Below are 22,450 nucleotides of genomic sequence, written 5' to 3'. Positions count from 1 at the left end.
TGTCTGGGAGGGTAGCCACTTTCCAATGAGCACAGGAAAATGGCATCGTTGTTCATAATAATTTCCCTGCCTCTGGGGGGACCTGCGCTCCTCATCCATGTTGGACAGTTTCTTTGTCTTGCAAGACTATTTTTGTCAGCAGCAGAAGAAGCATCTCCTGGTTACCCACTTTCAAGCCGGCGTTCTGAAAGGCCACCCCGAGGCGCAGGGCTCATTGGGGACGAGGAGGGGGCCAGCGAAGGAAGCTTGTCCGGAGTGTGTGAAAGATCCCTGCATCACACACAGCCCCGCACTCAGGGAAGGGGGAGAAGGGAAAGTGCCCAGCTGGCTGAGAAAAACAACTGCATTCCAGCACCACAATCCCAGTCTGCTGCATCCCCCTCCAGCCCCCAGCCCAAGTGTCACTGGCCCGCAATTTGTTATGAACCTGAAATCCCCAAGCCTCACAGCCAGCCCCCTCAAGGGGCCACAGCCTTCAATCCAGGTGACTCCCCATACCACCCGCCGCCCTCCCCCACCATCCATGAGGGCACTCATGGGGGGGGGGGGGGAAGGCATCAATATCCCATTGGATTTCTGTGTTATATCGCCCACGCAGTGAATGTTCCCTGCACTACCGACCAAAACCTGGCCACGACCAAAACCTGGCCACCCCCATACATAACCCCTGCCTCCCAGCCCACCCATCCACCACACTCCCTGATCCATAGCTCCCAACATACACACACGCAGCCCAAGTCACTCCCCACCCCACCATGCCCCCAGGACTACACACTGGCATCTCACACTTTACAGTATGTCTCCCACACCCATGGACCCCAGAATCTGCTCCTCTAAACCCACCCCCACATCACCCCCCCAAGATCCTAGCCTCCAGCACCTTACCCCTGTTCCCCTAAATCCAGCCCCACTCACAGCCCCCAATATGTGTCACTCTTCCAGACCCCTGCCCACCAAAGTCCCCCCAGACACGCCTTTATACTTCTCACCCCAAGGATATTACCTCTGCCCTGTACAGCCCTGGATCCTCCCACTATACCCCCCACCCCCTCTCCCAGCTCCCCATGGATGTTACTCCTGCCTCATACCCTCCATCCTCCTCTATATCCCTGCGCCCGGATCCTGCCCCCCATGGATGTTACCTCTGTCCCATAACCCCACAGATCCGCCCTGAATACCTTCACACTCCAGTCCTGCCCCCCAGACTCCCACAACTCCCCAGATCCTTCCCCTATTCCTGTGGCCACTGATCCTGCCCCCCAACCCCTGTAGTCGCCCAGATTCTCCCTACACCACACCCCGCAATCCTGCCCCCCAACCTCCAGGGTCCTGTAGCCTCCCAGATCCTCGCCCACACCCCCACTCTCCAATCCTGTTCCCCAGATTGTCCCCTATAGCCCCCCCGATCCTGCCCCCCCCAAACCTGCATGGCCCAGTAGCCCTCCAGATCCTCCCCCAATACCCCATCCCCTAATCCTACCCCCCCAGGCCTCCATAGCTCCCCAGATCCTTCCCCTGGCCACTGAGCCTGGCCCCCAGGCCCCATGGCCCACAGATCTTCCCTATACCCTGCCCCCCACTCCTGCCTCCCAGATCCTTGCCCATACCCCCAGCCCCCAATCCTGCCCCCAGCCCCGCAGCCCTCCAAATCCTCCCCCTATATCCCACCGCCTAATCCTGCCCCACAGCCCCCATAGCTCCCCAGATCCTGGGCCATACCCCACCCCTCGAGCCTGCCCCCCAACCCCCACGGCCCCCAAATCCTCCCCCATGCCCCACCCCCCGCAATCCCGCCCCCCAACCCGCCAGAGCCGCCCCCGGTGCTGCCCCCCGTCTCCGCCCCGTCTCCGCCGCACTTGCCTGGGGCTCTGCCCGCGGTCCCGGCTCGGGGCTGGCGGGGGCTCGCTGCGCACCGGGGCCGGGCGGCGGGGCCGGCGCAGGTTCCCTCTACCCGAGCCGAGTGAGCCGCAGCCGCTGCCGAGCGCCGCGGAGCCGGGCACCGGCGGGCACCGCGCCGCCACCTAGCGGCCGCTGCCGGGCACGGGCTGCGGGCGGGGAGCCCCGGGGGCCTCCGGGCGTGGGGGGCTGGATGAGGGGTTCGGGGGGGGGGATGATGGGCTCCTGGCAGTGTGGGGGTGGAGGCCCCATGGGGGGTTGGCTGTGGGGTTGGGGGGGGATGATGGGCTCCTGGAAGTGGGGGGTAGAGGCCCCGTGGCGGGGCTGGTTATAGGGTTGGGGGGGCTGATGAGGTGGGGGCCCAGGTGGTCCTGGCAGTGGAGGAGTAGGGGACCTATGGGGGGTTGGGGGCCCAAGGGTTCCTGGCTATTGAGATTGGGGGTCCTTGGGCCCCGTGGCCCCTGGCTGTGGGATCAGGGGGACGCCCACAGGTGGATCTGGCCCTGGGGAACTAAGGAGGGGGGCCCCTGACGCTGGGAGGCTGAGGTTCTTCTGGCTATGGGGCTCCCTGATGGGGATGGAGTGAGCAAGGAGGGGAGTCAGAGCTCTCACTGCAGGGGGGGCTGGGATTCCCACAGATGCTGGAGCACTGGGGTAGCTGGGGGGATGGGAATGGGGGTTGTGCCCCTGCCTGGAGGCTGATGATGGGGCAGGACCATCAGGCCATGGGCGTGCAATGCATCCACGCCAAGGTCCCCCCTCCCCCTGGGCAAATGGGTTTATTGTGGTGACAGGAATTCCCCCATCACGCTTTCAGCCAAAACAGAAAGCATTGTTTTATGACCACTTGGGGATTTTTAAAAAAATAAAAGTAAAGGAAATTTCAAGATAAAATGTCACGTCAAGCTGGCAAAGCAAAACTTTGATTTTCCCTTCCCAGTGACTGACGTGGTGAATGTTTTGGTGTTACCGAATCTGCATTTTTCACTGAAAGGAGTTTTGGGCAAAACATTTCACCCCACTCTAATATTTGGGGAGAAGGAGCCCGCTACAGAGTCCTACCCCCCACTTATCCCTGGAACAGGTGCAGTCCGGAGATCTATGGCCAGAAGGAACCGTCATGATCATTTAGTCTGGCCTCCTGCATAACACAGGCCAGAGAATGTCCCCCAGCCAGCATGTGCCTGCACCGGCCAGGTAGAGGGATGAAAGGGGGGTTCAGACTGTATGGCCCATCCAGGTCTTGGCGAACAAGGGTGATACACATTTGTGCTTGTTTTTGTGGGTTTAGTGGCCATCCTCACTTGCAACTATAAAGAGAGAGAGGAAGTTTGGGGGGAGGGGTAGCTCAGTGGTTTGAGCATTGGCCTACTAAACCCAGGGTTGTGAGTTCAATCCCTGAGGGGGCCATTTAGGGATCTGGGGCAAAAAAAATTGGGGATTGTGCCTGCTTTGAGCAGGGGGTTGGACTAGATTATCTCCTGAGGTCCCTTCCAACCCTGATAGTCTATGAGTCTAAGTTTCCAGCTAGAAAGCCAGGTGTTGAATTGATTCGCCTCCTGTTCCCTCTCAATCATCCCTTGTAGACCAGTCCCACAGCCCTCTGGGCCATTTTTGTTCATCTGCTCTGAATTCCCTCCAGTTTGCCCATGCACTTCTGGTAACCGAGGGCCTGCAGTGACCAGCCTAGTCCAGGTGCACTTGTACCAGATCCATACAAGTTATGCACTACAAGACCTGCAGCATGGCCACGACTAGCTCGGGTCACCTGACGCGGGCTTGCGGAGCTCTAAAATAGCAGGGGAGACATGGGTCTGCACTGCTATTCTTAGCCCTGCAAGCCCGAGTCAACTGACCTGGGCTCTGAGACTCGGGCCATGTCTACACTAGACAGCTTGCAGCGGCTCAGCTGTGTCGCTGCAGCTGGAAGCTCTCTCACGTAGCCGCTCCATGCTGGTGTCGACATAGCCTCCATGCCGCGGGCTTGTAGCCGTATCCATAGAGATGGATCTATTAATTCCCCATCCTGCAATGCCTCTGCGTAGACTCCCCCCCAGACCCAGTTGTACTGGTCCCTTCTTGCTGCCATATCACGTTGAAATCGTGTGTCCAGTTTGCTGTCTGCTCCCACCCCTAGGTCTCTTTCAGCATCTCTGCTTCCCACTTTACCTGCCTACTAAATAGCTGAATGTCAGATTCTTTTGCATTTACCCCAAAGCGGTTGGACTAGATGACCTGCAGAGGTACCTTCCAGTCCTACTTCTCTATGATTCTAGGGGGAATTTTGTTTCTTTCATTACCTGGCCATGTTTCCAGTCTCTCTAGAGGTCTTAGTAGTCTATCTTTGCCTCAGTGGCATTTGCAGCTCCTCCCAGTTTAGTATCAGTTGCTAGTTTCATTCCTAGGTTTACTTCCTCATCCCAATTATTTAATCAAATCCAACCCAGCCCAGATCCCTGCTGCACCTAGATCCCGCCCTTTGTTCCAGACACTGGAAGTCAACCCACAGATCATAAACCAAGGCTCTGTTTGATGACCATGCTCGTAGCCAAGTTCAGTTGAATTAATCTCATGTGTAAGCCTGAGATACTGTATCAAGTGCTTTACTAAGATCAGATTCAGTATGCCATGGGATCATAGCAATGTAGGGCCCTCAAGAGACCATCTAATCCATCCCTTGCTGCCTGTCCTAGACCTAGACCATCCTGGCAGGCATTTGTTGAACCTGTTCTCCAAGAATGGGGGTTCCACAACCTCCCTATTCCAGTGCTTAACTAGCCTCAGATCGCCGGCGTCCCCCTCAGCTAGCAGTCTTGTGAATCCTATCAGAGGGAATGGCCAGGTTGGGCTGGCAACTGACAACTGCTGTAAAGGCTGCTCTCCTTTATAAAACCCTGCTGTTCCTTTCTGGACCCTTCTGGATACTTCCCCCATTGGTTTACAGGTGACGGGAGTTCGGTCTCTGGGAGCAGCCTGGCTGTGGTGTATTTATTACGTATGCATGACAGGAGCACTGGGTGGCCCTTCAGCATGGGACTCTTCCTAGTTCTAAACAATGCGACCGCATCTGTTCCTTAGCTGGAGCTTTCTGCACCTCCTGCAAGCGCCAGGCAGCTAGCAGCAGTGCCCTGTCCTCAGGGGATGGGCAGAGTTGGCATTTGTGAGGTCACGCTTGGCCGACGCCCACATTTCGAAATTCTGCAGGCGGAGCTGCTGAGGCCGCAGGAGAATTGCAGTTCTGCCTCTCCAGCCTGCTGCCGCCGTTGCAGTTAGAATCAGGAACCGTCTTCCTGACTCTAGACAGATTGGTTATTTCTCTGATTCGGTTCTAGATGCGGAGTCCTGACTGCTCTTCACTGGAAACACCTGTGGTATTTAAGACCCTAGAATCCAGCCATCACCACGAGCGAGGGGACCCACCGACGCTCAATTGTTATGGGGCTGTTCAACTGCAGGAAGGTGTCACACATCCTGCTGCCCTCCAGACCCGGAAAAGCAACCGTTCTTTGCCAGCGACCTCGTAGCAAGGCTGGTCCATTCCACAGGGCCTAGCCAGCAGCAGTGTCTCCATCACACCAAGTTCTCAGATCCTCGCGCCAGGCGCTTTTGGCCTCAAGTAAACGAGATTTGCTCTTTCACCAGTTCTTGCAACTGGTTAGCGTCCCCCCGGATGGATTCCTGAGCCAATCCCAGAGCTCGGTGCCAGGGTGCCCCCTGCTGCTGGAGGTGCCATAGATCTAAGGTTTCAGAGTAGCAGCCGTGTTAGTCTGTATTCGCAAAAAGAACAGGAGGACTTGTGGCACCTTAGAGACTAACCAATTTATTTGAGCATAAGTTTTCGTGAGCTACAGCTCACTTCATCGGATGCATACTGTGGAAAGTATCGAAGATCCTCCAGCCACGTGATCATTGGAGAGCCCGCAGTATTTTTCAGGAGAGTAAGGATGTTTGTTAGTCCTTTTCTCCTGGGTGGCTGCATTCTGGCTCCTGAAATTCCCCTCCATTTCAAGGGCAGATTAGCATTTCCTGTTGTGCTAGACTGAGTGTACCTGCCTTCCCTCCCACTCCACTGGAAGCCAGGAAGTACACACCTACACACTACAGGCTGATGCAAGGGCTTAGAGATTCTGCTAAAGAATCAAACGTGAACAGGGTCAAACTGGAATGACCAAGTCACGGCTGTTAGTCTCTGGCCTGTGCTATGCACTAGGTCAGAATAGATTATCATAATGATCCCTTCTGGCCTAAAAAATCTTCTTTCCATCAGGCTGGTATAACTTGCCTCATATCTGACCCATCAATGCTATTGTTTCAGATGGCTAGGATACTCTTTACTCCCTGAAACATAGCATTGCAGTGAGCCAGGTAGAAAGAGGAGCTGGCAAGTGTATAGATTCCTGGGCTGAATATCCCCATTAGCCAGGCCATGGTGAGGGAGAGGTAGCTGACGCAGAAGTGCAGTAGCCCTTCTTTTATAAAATTCCTCTCCCTCTCTGTCAAATCCTCCTTTGGCATTTCCTAGCTCACTGTAAATATCCTAGAATGGGACGTCAATCACCAGAAGCGGTGTTGCATTTCACTGCATTTGCAATGTCACCAGGCGATGCATGCTAGGACACCTTCAGTGAAATAAGAAATACTTTTCTTTTTTTTTTATATCTTGACTAGATGAGACACTTTTCTGGGCTAAGAATGCCTGTGTCTGGCTAGTGGGGAAGTTAGCACAGAAATTTGGACTTAACCTCAACCATCATTTGTTCTAGGCAGCTGTTTAAAGCCGAGTGCAATTTCCTACCCCAGCGGTGGCTGCATTTTAGTAATGGGAGAATTTGTACAGCGCTTTGGGATAATAGATGCTCTAGGAGGACCCCCAGGCAGTATGGATCTGGAAGGGGATCTCAGTGTGGAGCGGCCACTGAGCCACCAGGGACTCTCCTTGATCTTCAGTGGTGAAGCTTCTGCCTCTAGATCCACATCTGTTCTCTTTAGCTCAGCTCCCAGTCCATGGCTCGAACCCCATTGTGCCACGTAGGCTGATGCTGCTTGGCTCATGCCAGCCGGATGGGTATCCATGCCAGGCATCCTCCGCACTGCAGCAGCTTAGCACTTGGCCCAGATTCACAGCACCGCATCAGAGCCTCCGCCTGGCACTTGGGAACAGCCCTGGTGACAGCTCCAGGGCTGGGGAGGGAGTCCAACCCAACTCGGGTCATTTCCCTGGAGTGTGCAGATTTCCTTTGCTTTTGCAAGTTATGCCGATTCAGCTGGTAGCATACACCATCCCCAGCAAGGTGGGGGAGCCGCTATGCCTTTTCTACCAAGGTTATTCAGTTTAATGACGAAGAAGTTTTGTGCAATTCCTCCCCCCTATTACCACGTGGCTGACCTCTCCTCCTCATCCGCAGATTACACAGTGACCCAGCCATGTGACTAGCTCAAGGCAAAGGCAAACACACTAGAGATTGCAGCCTCCTCTGTCAGACAGGTGGCAGTTCAACACCCCCATTGAATCACCTTATTGGATGAGCAGAGTTCAAGGAAAGCATGTTGCAACCAGAAAATGGGCCAAGCACGCATTGCATAACAGGCGCCGGGGCATCCTGGCTTGTTACACGAGATGCTTGATCCATGTTCCACGAAACCAGGGCTTCTCTCTGACACAGTCTCCAAAGGAAACGGCATTCTCATAAGACACCCTGCCGCACAGACAGTGACAGGTGAGCAAACCCCAGATCCCGCCAGGCGCTGAGCACACAGTGACAGCAATGGGGGCCAATTGCACTCAGCCCCTTGTTGGGTTGGTCCACTGATCACTTTTCCAGCCATCACACTGTAGAAGCGACAAAGATGTAGCTGGGCTCGTAACCTGAATACTGAGTGGTGCAGCAAAGGAAGCACAGGTCAGGTCTGACCAGGTAGGAAAGGCAGGGCAGGAGACTAGCTATGCTGTAACAATGCCATTACACTGAAATAAACCATTCACATGAGTTTAATCAACAGCTTTGTAAGTTCCCCAGCCTTTGGAGCCCTTTTCCTCTTCTCTGAAAGGCCCCCTGAAGCCAAAGGGTTAGCAGTCTAGGGCTTGTGACACACAGATGAGCAGTTCTGAATCTAGCCAGTAGAGGGCAGCGGTGAACCTGCTCAATGTCCATTACAAAACAGATGCAGTAGCCCGCTGAGACTCTTTTCACTGCGCAGTTTGTGGGTACAGCATTTCTGAGTACTAGGAAGAGCTCAGCTGAACTAGGGTGAACTCAGCTGAACTACCTCAGCCCACTAGACTCCTAGGTTTGATCGCCAGGAATGGCGGTTTACCCTTTAATTCCCCCAAGGTGAGGCTTTAACCCCAAATTTCCTTGCTTTCACCTCTTTGCAGTGCATTATGGCCCAGATCCCCTACCTCCCATAGCCAGGAATCAACCCCGCACCAGTGCTGCCTTTTCATCGTCCTACAGCCTGTTATTTGTCAACACACAACTGCCAGGATCATTTGATAATAGAGTTCCCCCCACAATGCAGCCAGTAGTCAGACCATGCAAAAAGAAAAAAGAAATCAGGTGACTAACTCGTGGTTATATTCCAAGGTCGGCATTCGGCTGTGGCTGGCCTGGGCAGTGCAGATTAATTCAGCAACCCAGCGTGATTGTGCCAAGGGGGTCCCCAGGAGAACAGAGGGCATGGTTAACTCCTGCCCACATGCTCTCTGTCAAAGCCCTGGATTTATCCCTCACTTTAGCAGTTTCTTTTTCCAGGCTCACGGATCATCCAAACTGTTCTTCCATCTTGTTGAGAGGTAACTGCAATTCTCTGTTCCACTGCATCATTTATCAGCCCCTGGCCATGGAGATAAAGCCATTGAGTAATGTGATACTAGACTGGTCAGTTTCAGGCTCTGTCTCTGGTCAGTTTCACTTTCTGGTTCTCCTGCCTTAGACTAACCAGTTGTGTTTGGTTTGCAAAGGCTGCTGAGGAAAGTTTGGGTATTTCAAAGGCCAATCCCTTTGCTTGTTTCATAAAGGAGATCTCATCCTACACTCCTCCCTTGATGGAATGACCAGATTATGTCATGTCTAGACAGTGGCTTCATGGAGAAAACTCTATCCTCGTACTCCAAAAACACATGGCCACCCACTTGAGCTACTGGGGAATCTCCTTCAGCTGTTAGCAGTATAGGCCCCATGACACACAGCAAAGTGGCACTGATTCTAGCTACAAGAAGTGTACACACAGTAGCCAGTTCATTTTCATTAATCATCATTATTACTTATTTATATTGAAGAATTTACAGGGATACATCTATCTCCCCCTCTTTATTTCCATCCTTCTCCACCCCCAAACAATACCAACTTCAGGCCCTGACCCTCCAAGCTATTCTGCATGGGCTGACCCAACTGGGGCTCTGCCGTGGTCTCCTCACTCATACCAGTTTGCATGATCAGGGGGGCCAGGTTTGTGATTTTTCACGGACCTTGCCCTTCCCCACAGAGGAGGAGCAGTATTAGCTCAAACTTATTATTGTTATTACTATTATTTGTATTACCCATAACACCTGGGAGTCCGAGTCACGGGCCAGGCCCCCACTGTGCTAGACGCTGGACAAACAGAACAAAAAGACAGCCCCAGCCCCGAAGAGCTGACGACCTAAGTAGGGCTGGTTGGGAAGTGATTTTATTTTTCCCCACCTTGGAAATTTTAGACGAAAATAAAACTTCTCCCATTTTCTTTCAAATGTTTTGGGTTTCTGTTGACAAGTGAAAACGTTCAATATTTGGGTTAAAACCGATAACGTTCACCCAAACCAGATATTTTTCATGGAAGTTTCCATTTTGTCAACAACAAAAAAGCCATTTTCCACGCAAAAACCACCACAAATATTTTGAGGGAAAATTTTCAAGCAGCTCTAGGATTAACTATCCATCCCGGCTCATCCCCACCTCGTGGGTGCCCCCTCTTCTATGGTCACAGCATCATATAGGATCCCCATCTCAGGTAATCCCTCCCCTCCCACCGAGCTCTCCCTCGGCTCTGAAATGGCCTTTCCCAACCTTCGTCTTCTCCAACTCCCGCTCTGAGTGTTCTGGGGCTCGGCCCTCCCACCACGTAACTCTCTGGTAACTCTCTAGTTAGCTCTACCTCAGGGCTTTCCCAGCAGAAGCCTAACCCATTCCTATAGGATTCTTCTTCCATTGTTTCCTGTCTGCTAAACCCTATCCCAGGGCTTCTCTGCGCCAGACACCCATCTCCTCTGCAGTCTTCCCTGTCAGTCTACTTCTAAAGCCTAGCTCTGCCTCCTTGCACCAGGAGGCAATTAGTTAATCACCCCCCAGGAGCAGAGCATGATTCATGGGGGTTCTTCCTGTGCCTTGCAAGGAATGAGGGTTAAGCCCCCATCACACTAGCATCAAAGTCTTTGTCTGCCCCTCAACCTGAATTGACGACAATTCAATCCAACGATGGAGATTCCACAACCTCCCTAGGCAATTTATTCCAGTGCTTCACCACCCTGACAGTTAGGAATTTTTTCCTAATGACCAACCTAAGCCTCCCCTGCTGCAATTTAAGCCCATTGCTTCTTGTCCTATCCTCAGAGGTTAAGAAGAACAATTTTTCATCCTCTTCCTTGTAACAACCTTTTATGTACTTAAAAACTGTGATCATGTCCCCTCTCAGTCTTCTCTTCTCCAGACTAAACAAACCCAATTTTTTCAATCTTCCCTCATAGGTCATGTTTTCTAGACCTTTCAACATTTGTGTTGTTCTTTCCTGGACTTTCTCTAGTTTGTCCACATCTTTCCTGAAATGTGGCGCCCAGAACTGGACACAATACTCCAGTGAGGCCTAATTAGTGCGGAGTAGAGCTGAAGAATTACTTCTCACATCTTGCTTACAACACTCCTGCTAATACAGCCCAGAAGGATGTTCACTTTTTTTGCAACAGTGCTACACTGTTGACTCATATTTAGCTTGTGATCCACTATGACCCCCCAGATCCCTTTCTGCAGTACTCCTTCCTAGGCAGTCTTTTCCCATTTTGTACGTGTGCAACTGATTGTTCCTTCCTAAATTCCTTCCTAAGTGGAGTACTTTGCATTTGTCCTTATTGAATTTCCATTCAACTTCCCCCCCCACACACACCAGGTACAAGTTCCCAGGCCACATCTCTCCACCCACCACAAACCCAACTCACGGTTCAGGTCATTGACTAGCAGTGTTCTGGCTGGCTAAGGGCAGCGCTCTGCAGAGATCTTTGCTGCTTGCCTAGTCCCACCGCCAGGTACCACCTCTGACCCTGCTTTATGAATCAGTTCAGGGCTGGGTGGGGGCGGGGGAATCACATCCAAGTCACCCCAGCTCTTCTAGCACCCTTCTGATCTCTGCTGAGGAATCCTCTTTGCATTACAGGATCCTCAGTAGGGGGAACCCAAAACCACCTAGGACCCTGGGGCAGAGACCTTGCGACTTAGAGATGCACTTCTCACCCCACAGAAGAACCTTTTCCCACTCCTCCCTCAGAGTTCAAACCTCACCGCCCTACAAAAGTCTACGGCTTTGTCTACATGACACAGCTTTTAGCGACATGGTTGTGTTGCTACAGCCGTGCTGCTAAAAGTTATGCAGCGTAGCCACTGTTTGTTGGCTCTCCTGCCAACAAAAAACTTCCACCCCCCATGAGCGGCGTTTGCGCTCTCGGCAGGAGAGCGCTCTTGCCAACAACACACTGTTCACACTGGCACTTGTCACAACAAAACTTTTGTCTTTCAGTGCAGGGTTAGGATTTTAACACCTCTGAAAGACAAAAGTTTTGGTTTTCAATTGCAAGGGTAAACATAACCTAAGTCTGGTACAGTTAGGGTGAGAGCCAAGTGCTACTGGTGGATTGTGGGTATGTAAGACGTGTAAATGAGGTGCTCTATAGCTATGCTTTTCCCTTTCCACAAACAGAGAGAGCAAGGAGCTCTTTCCACTCTGAAGTGTCTGGCGACAGGCTTACGCATGCACAGAGGGCCCTGCAGGATGGGGCCTGAGCTGCTTGGCTCCTACCCTCCTCTGGCTGCAGGTTCTGATTCAACTGGGGAAAGAGGGAAGTGGCAGACCCACCCCCTGTCAATCAACCCCGTGCTTCCCAGCAGGCAAAGAATTAACTCCCGGTTCAGCTCTCCCAGGAGGTGGAAGCCCCAGTGGGGCTCTGGAAGGAAAGGCAAGAAGCAAGCCCAGCCCGTAGCCAGAGGGAGGCGGAACCGTGGAGCCGGTAGAGCTACTGGAAGGCCAGGCTGTTTGCATCGTTCATTCTATGTTCAAATACCAGGAGTTTTGACCAGCCAAGGCTATTTCATTGCCCACTCCACCAGCTTCCTCACCTCTGTCCCTACCAGAAGCCTCATGACTGTGCTCCCGAGCTTGGCTGGCGAGTCTGCACCGGCCTGCACATCCTCCCTGACGTGAGCTTGCTGCAATAAAAATTTCTGCTGGCCTGTCGAGACATGAAGACCCAACAGAGCCTGAAAGCAGCTTTTCTGCTCCTTAGACCTGAAACCAGACCCTGCTTTTTAAGAGTAAAATAGGACAGATGGGAAATCAGGGATTTCTGCTGAAAACACAGACTGGCACTGGGGAGGGGAGGACACTTATTACCTTGATATTTAAGTGCCGGAGCACTGGTACAGAAAAGGCCCTAGACAAGTCACAAGTTCTTCTCTCGGTGGTTGCAGATCAGTGTGTGTTATTACTCTTTTTTGACTCAAGCAGTTAGCCAAAATTCAGGGTGTTGCAGGTTTTTTCGGTTAGGAGGAGAAAGTGATGGTGGAATCAAGTCATTCTTTGATGCACTCCTGTTTGTTTACCAAGAATGCACAAATTCCTGTTTCTCTGAGCACAGGAGGAATCAAACAGCAGGAGACGGTTCACTTGCTCACAATTCCAAGCCCCCCTCTAGGCAGCACACAACCCAAAAGCTCTCTCTTTCAGCTTTTTCTCAGGGTCATGGGACCAGTGTTTCTGTGGCTGTGTCTGATGCGTCCTCCTCGCTCTACTTCTCCGGTCTTTCTGCCTCTCTTTCACGGACACATAAACCTTCACAAAACAATGGCCAGGGAAACCCCTCCACCCACATGTGCCTTTGTTTTGGTGGAGGCTGCTGTGGTTTCAGCTCCCTAGTTCCATAAAGGAGTTGAGCTGCATCTTGTATTTATTCCAAATGAAGGGTGGCGGTTACACCCGACCCATTTCAACAAGGTTTAACCCAACCCAGAATGTTCTTTCAGCAGCCGCCATTGAGAGCAGGGCTAAACACGGTACAAACACACAGCGAGACAGCCCATGCCCTGGGAAGCTCAGAGAGATAAAGAGTGGGAGGGGAAACAGAGGCACAGAAAGGCACAAAGACTTGCCTAAAGTCATGCAGCAGAACCCAGGGCTCCTGACACCCGCTCCAGCTCCCTCTCCACTACATCACCCTGCTTCACTCCACACCACCTGGTGGAACACTTTGCTGACGAGACAGGGCCTTGCCCGTGCTCAGCCGGTCTGATCTCTCCCGGGAAGGGTTTCCCTCGCTGGTGCCCTGCTGCTGAGAAGGTTCTGCCTCCAGAGAGCCTGACGCCGAGGCTTCCAGGTCCCTCAGCCCCGTGCAGCACCGTGGTCATGGGTGATAAGCCTGTGGGCGATAAGGAAGCCTGCTGAAGGCTTTGTCAATTAGGACCAGCGCTCAGTGCATAGAAATTGGGTAGTGTCCCTTTAAATAGTTTGGGAGCCCTCCCTGTCTTCTATTGCTACAGCCAATAGATAGCTAGGCCTGGTAAATCAAAATATACCAGGCCTAGCTACCTATGCACACAGCCGCTCTGGGAGGGCTCTGGTGGCTCCAGGCACGTAGAGGCTTCCAAACCTTGTAAAGGGGTGAATACGACCCAAGTCCTCTATACTGCGGCTCTGAATTCAGATGGGGAGTTGAGGGAGCGAGGAGTCGGTATGGCAGAAAATCTCCCATTTTCTCCCTTGCTGACAACATAGAAACTGTCAGACTGTCCAGGATCATGTTCTGCATAGAGATAAATGGCAGGGGCACGTCCGCGCAGTCTGCCACCGGCTGGGCATGGTAACCACTGCTAGGAGCCGATAGAAAGAGCTACCAGAGGAGGCCAACGCACGGTCTCCGGGTCCGGCAGACTATGCTGCGTGTTCGGGAGCATGACCTACCAGCACCTGAGCAAGTACCTATTTACATCGCTGGAGATCTGGAGCAGCCTGCCTGTACCAGCCTCCTGGAAGGAGATGCCGTGAAAAAGCCATTTGCTCCCTCTGTCCAATCCCTTCCCTGCAGCAAGCCAAAGCGAAGATTTGCTATCGGGAGAGCGTGGTGCATCCACAGGACTCACAGATCACTGGGATGCAGGTGGGGAAGGAGGTGGCTCATTCTCAACATTTCCAGATTGGGATTTCCCTCACATTTCGCCAGGATGGAGCTAGGACTGCTCAGCAATGTGGGGAGGGCAGGGTCATCGTTACCTCCTGATGCTTGTTCATAACCCCCAGCATGAGAACCCCCAGTTTAGGGCCAACACTGGCTTCCCCGTCCCCAAAGTTCTCAGACAAAATATCCCAGGGGCTTGCAAAGTTCCACACCAAAGATGCCCTCCCCACAACCTCGCCCCATAACAGAACCTGCCCTGCACCGCAGATCTTTGCTGCAGCGGCCTATTGTCAACGTTACCAATGGAAGAACCAAAACAGCGATACCTGGGGATCAGCCAATGTGCCATCGGTGAGCTGAGAGGAGCCGAGCCATCGTAGGCTGGGGTGCCTGGCTCTCAGGAGACCACGTCGTGGAACACTCTGTACAATGCTGCTTCTCCGATACACACAACCTTGAGCCTTTCGCATCTTCATTATGGCAGAAAGGGGCCTAGTTATGTCTCTTAATGGCTCAGGGCTCCTCAGTCCAAGGCCAACGAACCAGCCCATTATCTGGACAGCCAGGTTAGCTGGGCAGTTGTCGCCTGCTTCCGGGCTAGGAGTCTCCGTGCCCCTGCTGGAGCTTCCGGCTGCAGATGGTGGAACCAGGGATGTTTAGATCAAGGTGTAGGCCAGGTTTTGTGGTCTCACAAAGATTTCTCACCACCATGAGTAGCAGATATCCCAGGAGATCAGCTCCTGGGAGATGGCCGTCATCTTGACCTGGACCTGGAAAACAGGCCCCTTCTGCGTTTGGGCTCACCTTGGAACCAGCATGGGTTCAACCCTGGCCTCCAGCCCCAAAGCACGTGTGGTGTCAAGGCAAAGTTGGGCTGCAGGTTCCCATTCACTATACTCCTGACCAGTAACTGGTCCCAGAGCCTCCCAACTTCAAGGTGCCCATTGGAGCCAAAGGCAAAACTCTCCTTGACTTGAAGGGGTCAGGATTTCAATGTGCTGGGTCCTGGTGTTCTGCCAAGACCATTCCCCGTTCTATTTGACTTGTCCTAGCCCACACAATCCCACAACGCAGCCTGGGGCGTGGGCCTGGCAAAGGGGTACGGCTCCCCCCAAATAAATCAGGTGCATAAATCCGCCTGGACTAACAACACCCTTCTTCTTGGGAGCCGGGGAGGCGGGGCAGAGAAGGTCTGGTTTAAGGGAAACAGAACAACTTCAAACAGGATTTCAGCTGTTTGGAACAACAGGTTAGATCAAGCAGCCAGCTTCACAGGGAAGCAAACACAATGGGGATTAGGAGAAACTCTGATCACACGGATGGCCCAGGGCTCTGGTAATGAGATACAGAGCCTTCCGCCTCTGAGCTGCTGGCTCCAACTCAGACCCAGGGCACAATGGCGGAGGGGAAGTTTTCCAAAGGCACAGATAGGAGTGGGAGGCGCACATCTTCCACTGACTTCCCATGGGAGTTGGGCACCTGAAACACCTTTTGTGCCCGCAAAAAGAAAAGGAGGACTTGTGGCACCTTAGAGACTAACCAATTTATTTGAGCATGAGCTTTCGTGAGCTACAGCTCACTTCATCGGATGCATTCAGTGGAAAATACAGTGGGGAGATTTCTATACATAGAGAACATGAAACAATGGGTGTTACCATACACACTGTAACGAGAGTGATCACTTAAGGTGAGCTATTACCAGCAGGAGAGTGAGGGGGGGGCTGCAATCAAAAGGCTGTTTCAGGAGGGATTTGGGAAATGCTGGCATTAACTTGGTCCCTCCATGACGGACTCAGGGGAGAAGCTGATTGGACTAGAGTAGTCCTCAAGGCTGTCACTCCAGATGGGAGGTGGAGCAGCAGGACTAGGGGGTGGGGACTTGTGACTGCACAATGGAATAGCCCTTCTCCAATGCTTTCAGTCAGTGTCACAACTCACGTGAGCAAGGATTTGGCTCTTAAGCTGCTTGTTATTATGAGTCATGAGACTATCCATCCCCTGACAAAACCCAGCCACCAATTTGAGCCGATGCTTCCTGCAGCAGTGAATTGCACAGGTTGTGTGAGAAAATATTACCCCTTTTTTGTTCTAAATTGACCAGTCATTGACATTGTGGTAAGCATTCAGGAAGGAGCCTACAAAGACCGAGCTGAATGTATACCTATAGGTGACCTGTTGCATAAGAACCACTGAAATGCGCTTCTGCCCCCTGAATTGCGGGGATGGTAGCTTTAAGCAGGATGAGTGAGCAGTGTTCTTTCCGAGCCACTTTCACGAGGAGGGGAAAGGAATGTGGAGCCAGTTACTTGACGTCTGAACTCAGGCAAGAGAGCAAAGTGTCTGATGCAGGGCCCTGTTAAAACTTGTCTGTGTCTAATGCTTAGCACGCCTCTGGATGAAGAGCACTTTCTAGCCATTCTCACCCTGCTGAGCTAGGCATTATAAGACCATTTGATTCCTCCTGTTCCCAGAAGGCTGAACTCCCCACCCATCCGTGTCTGTCCAAACTTTCCAAATACCAGCCACTCTCAGGCAGAGACGGCGCCTGGAAAACATCAGCCCAAAAGGTAGAAGCTGTGAGCGACTGAAAACAGCAGGAGAGTGGAATGAAAACAGTTGTGCAACCTTTAATAGCCGCAGAGCCTCCCATCTTGGATGTCTGCCTACAAGAGAGGATCTCCATCAGGGAGAATGGAGGGAGGTGGGATGTGATTACCCAGCATGCAGTTTGGCCAGGATGCCCAGCCTAACAACCCAATGCCCTTGCAAAAATGCATGGTAGGTTCTTTAATGACCACACCTGGCCAGAAGCTCCATTGGACAGTTCATCCAAAAGATAGCACCTCCAGAAGAACAGCGCCCCCTAATGCCAGTTTTAGGCACCAACATCACATAGCACGAATATACTTCAGGGACGAGACGGTAAATCGAATTCCCATGACGTGTCCATTTCCCTTAGCCTGTTGCCCCAGCGTGCCCGTCGCTCCTTTGGCACCGACAACAATACGGGGCTTGTTTAAGCCTGTCAGCGCTGCAGTTATGCAGTGGGGCTCGAGTTTATTCCAGCTGGCAACGGTGCCTTAACCTCAGTCATTTCCTTTAAGGAGGCTTCATGTCTCCCATTGCTCACCAGCGATCTCCCCATTCTCAACCATCTTCTAACTCTGCTCCGGGTGCTGCCAACCTCACTGGTGCTCAGAATATCCTGCCCCATGGGGACGGCTTTTTTCCTTCATCTCCTGTGTAATTTCCCACTCCCCGGTGATCCTCCTTCTCCATTTTGTAGCTACATCTATATTTACTGCATCTGTTTTTTAGAATGGAAATGGCTGTCTCAAAATAATCATTATAGCTTCTCTGCAGGGATCAAAGGGGATAGGGATGGAGAGGGGAATACTGTGATCTCTTTGTGGATGGATTTAAGGTCCTTTTGCAGTGGGCAGGCGTCTCCCGTAATAGACTCGAGCTGGTTCCCTTCTTGACAGATTCCCAAGCGTGGCAATGGATTGTCTACCTCATGGCGCCTTTCCGTCAGGGATTGGATGTCTGCCTACCAGAGAGGATCTAGCTCACTAGCAATTGTAATCATGCTAATCTGGGACTGGGAGAGTCCCACGGTGATGGAGGCCAGCAAGTATAGACAGAGGCAGGAATTACTGGGTGAGATTCTCTGACCTGTGTTATGCAGTAGGTCGGATTACATGATCATAACGGTTCCTTCTAGCCTTAAAATCTATGACTAAGGGGTCCCTGGAGAATAAACCCCCCTCTTATTCCAAGGGTTGGTCTTTCCTGGCCAGGCTGGTGGCCCAGTAGCTGGGGAGGGGGAGTGAGGTGGGGAATGTTTGTTCTACAGCTTTGAATGCCATACCTGTTCTGGGAGATAGTTAGAAGATGTCAGTCTATAAGGCTGGCAATGCACCCTGCACAACCACTGAACTCCCTTAAAGAAAAAAATTATGAGCTGAGAATTAGATGGCAGAGTTTCCAATGCTTGCTGACTAAACAGATATGGAGAGACAGACCGAATTTCTGTGCTGATCAACATATTCCTTAATGATCTGGAAAAGGGAATGAACAGAGAAGTGGCCAAGTTTGCAGAAGATACAAAATTACGCAAGCTAGTTAAGTCCAAAGCTGACTGTCAAGAGTTACAAAGGGATCTCACAAACCTGTGTGACTGGGCAACAAAATGGCAGAAGAAATTCAAAATTGATAAGTGCAAAGTAATGCACGTTGGAAATAAATAACCCCAGCTACATATATATAATGATGGGTTTGGAATTAGCTGTTACCACTCAAGAAAGAGATCTTGGAGTCACAGTGAATAGTTCTCTAAAAACATCCACTCGATGAACAGTAGCTGTCAGAAAGGTTAACAGAATGTTAGGAACTATTAGGAAGGGGATAAAAAGTAAGACAGAAAATATCGAAATGCCACTATATAAATCCAGGGTGCACCCACACCTTGAATACTGTGTTCAGCTCTGGTCACCCCATCTCAGAAAGGATATAGTAGAACTGGCAAGGGTCCAAAGAAGGGCAACAAAGATGATCAAGGGTACGGAACAGCTTTCATATGAGGAGAGGCTAGAAAGATTAGAGCTTTTCAGCTTACAAAAGAGATGATTGAGGAGGATATGGCAGAGTTCAATAAAATCATGAATGGTGTGGACAAAAGAATAGAGAAGTGTTATTTACCCAGTCTCACAACACAAAGAGCCAAGGGGCACCTGATGAAATTAATACATTAATACACCAGGTTTAATACAAAGAAGAGGAAGTACTTTTTCACACATCACTCCGTTAACCTTGGAACTCATTGCCATGGCGATGTTGTGATGGCAAAAAGTATAACTAGGTTAAAGAAAGAATGAGGTGAGTTCATGGAGGATAGGTCCATGGACGGCTATTAGCCAAGATGATCAGGGATGCAACTCCATGCTTGGGGCGATGCTAAACCCCTGACCGCCAGAAGCCAGGAGGGGAAGCCAGGGGTGAATGACTCCAACTGCCCTGTTCTGTACACTGCCCCTGAAGCTCTGGTACTGGTCACTGTCAGAGATAGGCTACTGGACTAGATGGACCAGCATGGCCTTTCTTAGGAAGGACTGAGCCTCCAGAACCACCATCTCTGCTGCACATGGAGTCAGGAGCACACGTTAGAGCCGGGGTGGCCAACCTGAGCCTGAGAAGGAGCCAAAATTTACCAGTGTACATTGTCAAATTGCCACAGTAATATGTCAGCAGCCCCCCGTCAGCTCCCCACACTACCCCACTTCCAGCGCCTCCCACCCATCAGCAGCCCAGCTGATCAGCGCCTCCCCCTCCCCACATCTCCCGATCAGCTGATTTGTGGCATGCAGGAGGCTCTGGGGGGAGGAGGAGGAGAGATGGCCACAGGTGCCAACTCCGTGGGTGCTCTGGGGCTGGAGCACCCACAGGGAAAAATTGGTGGGTGCTCTGCACCCACCGGCAGCTTCCTGCTCTGCCCCCCCGCCCTAGCTCACCTCCGCTCCGCCTCCTCCCCTGAGCGCACCACTGCGTCCTGCTTCTCCGCCTCCCTCCCAGTGCTTGCGCCGCGAAACAGCTGTTTCATGCGGCAAGCGCTGGGAGGAAGGGGGGAGGAGGAGGAACGTAGCGCACTCGGGGAAGAGGCAGGCCCAAGGAGGGGATTTGGGGAGGGGTCCAATAGGGGCAGGGAGGGGGCGCAGTCGGGGCGGGGGGGCAGAAGTGTTGGGGCCGGGGGCAAGGGCACGGCAGGCTGAGGGGAGGGAGCGGGAAGGGGTGGAGTGGGGGCAGGACCTGGGCCAGAGCCAGGGGTTGAGCAGGGAGCACCCCCCGGCACATTGAAAGTTGGCCCCTGTAACTCCAGCCCCGGAGTCGGCGCCTGGACAAGGAGCCGCAGATTCACTTCTGAAGAGCCGCACGTGGCTCCGGAGCCCCAGGTTGGCCACCCCGGCGTGAGAGGGTTGTTTTGTTGGTGGTGGGGTTTGTTCCTTCACCCCCATAGGCAACTGTGCTCCCCGATCCTGATGTTACCAGAGGAATACTAAAAAGAGAGATGTTTAAGGGTCACTGCTTCCAAAGCAAGTTCGATTTCCCTGAATTAGGGTCTATCACCTATAAACAGTCGCAGTAAAACAAGATACTTAAAGATATTTAAAGGGTGAACTAAAAGGATTTATTAATAAAGAAGATCTACAGACATAAACCAGGTATAGAGCGATAGAAAACAACTATAAAACAGCTCGGTGGTTTACCAAACAAATGGGCATTAAGCCAGATCCCAACGAGAATAAATGGGCTACCCAACAAATAGTCTTAATGGTACGGTTAGATGACCAGAGGCTGGGGAACCTCCAGGACCACGCCACCAAGGGGTCAGGACCCCCAGACGTCTGGAGCAGGTCACCATCACCGGGTGGATTGCAGGCAGGTGGTTGATGTTCTCCTGAAGAACCGCGCAACCCGAACGCAGGATCACGGGCTACGTCCTGGGCGGACAGCAACCTGTCACCCTACGTCCGTCCCTTATATCCTGTCCTGTTACCAGGCAGATTACTTAGGACTATGTGACCCTTTCCTGCTCTTTTTGTCTGAGTTTCCCGCCTTTGCTCAGTTGCTGGGCAGGATTACCTAAACGTTCACCAATCAAAAACGAGACATCACAAAAAGACGGGCAAATCCAAGCCTGAAGATAGTGCATCGGAATGGAGGGTAAAAGCTTGCCCCGGGATTCCTGCCGCCCCTGTGCCTCTCTCGGTGTGCACACCCGTGACAGCACCCCGGGGGGACGTCACCCGGGGAAGGAAGCTGATGAAGAAGGAGTTGCTGACCCTGAGCATTGGAGAAATGGGGGGGCCGTGAGATTGGAGGCAGTGTGTGATCACTTACGGATGCTCTTGGAGCTTTGCAGTCCCACCCCTCCTGCAGGGCGAGTGCTGGGGTACAATGGCACCACGTGCGAGTTCCCTAGCAACCTCTCTGTCCCTCGATCTCAAAGCGCTTTACAACGGTGGGCACGGATCACTAGCCTCATTTTACAGAGAGGAAACTGAGGCAAAAGGTGACGGGACTTGTCCACCATCACGCAGCAGCCCAGTGTCAGAGCCAGGAACAGAGCCTGGTATCCTGCACCCCAGGCCAGTGCTCTACCCACTAGGTCACACTGCCTCTCGCGTTATAATGGTAATAATGTTACCTAGAACAAATCCATTTAAAATGTCACCCTTTTCAGGCCTGCTTCTTTTGAGACAAACCCCTTGGATGCTGCTCTCTCGCCCCCCTGCTGGGGTTGCTTTTTTTCTCTCTCTCTCTCTCTCTCTGTGCCATCTGCTGCTCTAATTAGTTCTCATCTCTGGGAATTTTGTTTTCACTGGATTGCTTTGCCACCTCGCTGTTCCTGGAGAAGGCCTGCGTGGGAAGGGTGTTTTACGTATCGCTATTCCCATCCAAGCAGCAGTTAAGCAGCATTCTTGGTTCGCTGCAGTGTCGTGTGCTTCAGAGAGATCCCAGAGGAACGGGAGTGGGAGGGAGGGAATGGAAATGACCCATGCGCTCCTCAGCTGGCAATGCAATGGCTGGCCTTGTGTGTGATGAGTTTGGTGGGTCTCTGCCCAATTCTCTGTGGACAGGTGCTGACATCACCAAATCCAGCCCACCTGACACGATCGGCCCCTCTCTTGCAGCTTCAACAGAAAGACCCTTTCCCCCGACTCTGAAACAGCCTGTGTCATGGGGGCACACACACACCTGGCCCCCGCTCTCACCTGCGGCTTCCTCTGGCCCTGAGAAGCGCTATGCTGTGGCTGAGCAACTTGGAACCCAGACGTTACCTGGCCATGGCCGTGAAGGAACACCCGTTCGCTGCAGACAGAGGCGGTGAATGAAGCCCGGAGGAGGTCTGGGCAGGGAATCACAGCTGTTCATTGCATGCCGATCTGGGTAACCTTCCTCCACTGCAAAAATCAATTTGCTCTCTAAAACCGGTCAGGGTAAAGTTCATGTTAGAGCTACCATGGAAATGAGCTGAGCCAGTTGGGGGGGACCCCACACACACCATAACCTGCTCACTGGTGTGACCACATGGTCTGCGTGTGGTCTGAAATCGCAGGCCCCAAGCAGGTGCAGTCAATTGCAGGA

At 52.3% G+C, this 22,450-nt stretch overlaps 1 protein-coding gene across 6 annotated transcripts in view; it reads right to left on the bottom strand.

The window, feature by feature from the left end:
• The window catches only part of SEMA4G (semaphorin 4G), a 131,008-nt gene extending 108,786 nt beyond the window's left edge, over positions 1-22,222 (bottom strand). For 4 of the 6 annotated variants that reach the window (XM_084633641.1, XM_084633644.1, XM_084633642.1 and 1 more), the window contains exon 1: positions 1,861-1,989. The gene's annotated coding sequence lies outside the window, so the exon portion shown is untranslated. Of the gene's footprint in view, positions 1-169; positions 588-1,860; positions 1,990-22,143 lie in introns of those variants that run through there. The other 2 variants (XM_084633647.1, XM_084633649.1) reach the window with 2 other exon arrangements.
• Between the last annotated feature and the right edge of the window lie 228 nt (positions 22,223-22,450).

The sequence above is a fragment of the Lepidochelys olivacea genome (assembly GCF_965140295.1).
Source record: "Lepidochelys olivacea isolate rLepOli2 genome assembly, chromosome: 7".
Lineage (NCBI taxonomy): Eukaryota > Metazoa > Chordata > Testudines > Cheloniidae > Lepidochelys > Lepidochelys olivacea.
The sequence above is the reverse complement of the archived record's forward strand: the minus strand, read 5'-3'. Positions and strand labels throughout refer to the sequence as shown.